The sequence below is a fragment of the Cololabis saira genome, chromosome 5, assembly GCF_033807715.1.
Source record: "Cololabis saira isolate AMF1-May2022 chromosome 5, fColSai1.1, whole genome shotgun sequence".
Classification (NCBI taxonomy): Eukaryota; Metazoa; Chordata; class Actinopteri; order Beloniformes; family Belonidae; genus Cololabis; species Cololabis saira.
In genome coordinates, this window is record NC_084591.1 from 14,954,995 (window position 1) to 14,957,737 (window position 2,743).

Genomic DNA, 2,743 nt, shown 5'->3' on the forward strand with positions numbered 1-2,743 from the left:
CATCCCCCCCTGAAATAAAAACGGTCCAAATCATCCCCCCTGTAAAACTGCCATCCCCCCTTTCCATCCCTTATGTCATTTCATCAATGAATGTGGTTTTACTGCTATTTCAACATTTAGAGTAATCACCAGAAAATTATTTGACAATTTTCACCTGTTTCAAGTAAATTTTCACTTGAAATAAGTAGAAAAATCTGCCAGTGGGACAAGATTTATCTTCTTATTACAAACAAAAAAATCTTGTTCCACTGGCAGATTTTTCTACTTATTTCAAGTGAAAATCTACTTGAAATTTACTTGTTGTTTTTTCCAGTGATGAGTCTTGTTTTAAGTGTAATGAGATTTTTTTTTACTAAAATGAGACATTTTAACTAGAAATAAGACAAATATTCTTGTTAAGATTTTGAGTTTTTGCAGTGATCCATTTTACTTATCCTGTGAAGGACAGAGGCATATTGATAAGTTCAGAAAAGTGTTTTTTATTGTTGTGTTTTGATGTATTTGATGTAAGCCCAGTGGATATTTAAAGCTTACAAAAGGCTGCATTTAACTGCTGTCATTCCTGCAGTATTTCTGCAGGTGTTTTGGTCAGTGCTATTATTTGTAATATATTATATTATTTGTAATCAGCACAAATTATCTGTCCCCATATGATAAAATCCACCATCCCCCCGATTTCTTTTTACAACTCGAGTACTGGTAATATTTACATGCGCTTAGATTATTATTTTTTTTTCAGTGTAATTTTAACACAAATCTTTGCCATTTTCAGGATACAAGCAAACCCCGTGGCGGTATCTCAGTCGTGCATCTTTTTATGGGATGGCATCAACTCAGACCTCCTGCAGGCGTCTGCACCCACGCTGTCATCACATCAGACTCATTCATAAAGGCTGATTTATGGTTCCGCGTTACACCAACGCAGAGCCTACGGCGTAGGGTACGCGGCGACGCGCACCGTGGGCTCTGCGTTGGTGTAACGCGGAACCATAAATCAGCCTTAACATGTCCCCGGTGACGTGACCCCGAGGTGACCCTGTGAAGATGCTCCGCTCTGCACGACGGGCTCACCAAAGTTCAAACCTGTCTCCGGGGTCTGCGATTAACGCGCAGAGACGGCTTCAGCAGCAACCTGTCACCCCGTCGGCTGGAGTCTGAGGTGTGATGCCATCAAACCACCATAATGGCCTCGTCACTGGTGCAGTTTAATATCTGCCCTGCTGCTCAAGTGATGTGTCTGCAGGGACTGAGCTTTTAATCAACCTCCAGTCTACAGCGGAGCAACTAAGAAACTCAGCGGTAAGTTATTGTGATTCTTGTTAAATGTTGGCTTTTTTCCCACAATATCCCAGAGTTAAGTGATAAATTTCGACGATTTACAGTGTTTAAGGTTAGATTTAAACTTCATAAGGACTATACTGCAAAGTTTTAATTAATAACACTATAACTCAGAGGTAAGAAGACATTTTTAACAGTACTGGGAATAAATATAACTTCTTCTATAAATATATATCTATAACTTTGATATTATATCCTTATGCAGTAGCCTGTGTCTTAATATAGCAGCTTGTACTTTGAAATATCCTCATATGGTACAAATCTTTATGATAAATTAATTTATAAGGATTTAAATGTGCCTGTAACTATGCTATATTTTATCATATATATATATACCGTATATATATATATATATACCGTATATATATATATATATATATATATATATATATATATATATATATATATATATATATATATATATATATATATATATATATATATATTATTTCAGGCTGCATTTTTAAATAAGAATTTGTTCTTAAATTGCTTGCCTGGGTAAGTAAAGGTTAAAAAAAATGGTTTGTGTTTATACCTTTATTTGTTCTTGCAAGACTGATGTTTTTAAAGCTATACTCATAAAAAGTATTATTAATGATCTTCTTTTACTTTATAATTATTAATATGATGCTTTTTAACTATTCTTCTATCTCTGCAGAGTTCAACAATGTCTCTAAAAATCCTATTTCTTGTGATGTCATTGGTATCTCAGTGTTTGACTGCTTCACAGGTACAACAGTATGAGTAGAATATTTTTCCGGCCTTTTTTTTCTTCATATTTTCATGTCTCCAAATTAGATTAACCCATATTTTTTCATGTTTTTTTTTCTAGACAAGAAGCTGGACTCCTCAGGCCATCTTATACCTGAAAGGCGCACGTAAGATCAGACTTACAGCAGGGAGGAATGAGCCATTTTTAAGGTGTTTGTCAGATCCAGTGAAAGGTGTTGAATGTTGGTTTGTTGCAGAAGGACATCGATCAGTGTTGGAGCGCAGCAGCAGAGGAGGAGACGCTTTACATTCAGGTGTGTCTGACATGTGATGTACTCATGTTTATTCAAATGTGTAGCTCAAGGGGAGCTTTGCATAGAGTAACTGACGTTTGCATAGAGTAACTGACGTTTGCATAGACTCTATGCAAACGTCGGTTGCTCTATGCCATAGAGCAACCGACGTTTGCATAGAGTAAATTACGTTCGCATAGATAGAGTAAATGACGTTTGCATAGAGCAACTGACGTTTGCATAGAGTAACAGACGTTTGCATAGAGTAACTGACGTTTGCATAGAGTAACTGACGTTTGCATAGAGTAAATGACGTTTGCATAGAGTAAATGACGTTTGCATAGAGTAAATGACGTTTACATAGAGTAACTGATGTTTGCAGCGACGTAACTGACGTTTGC

General features: G+C 36.3%; 1 long non-coding RNA gene across 1 annotated transcript; it reads left to right on the forward strand.

Moving 5' to 3' along the window:
• The first annotated feature begins 1,273 nt into the window (after positions 1 to 1,273).
• On the forward strand, positions 1,274 to 2,342 carry LOC133444614 (uncharacterized). The gene is made up of 4 exons (XR_009782727.1): positions 1,274 to 1,299; positions 1,997 to 2,068; positions 2,171 to 2,216; positions 2,307 to 2,342. It is a non-coding gene; the product is annotated as an uncharacterized LOC133444614 (long non-coding RNA).
• Positions 2,343 to 2,743: the final 401 nt, after the last annotated feature.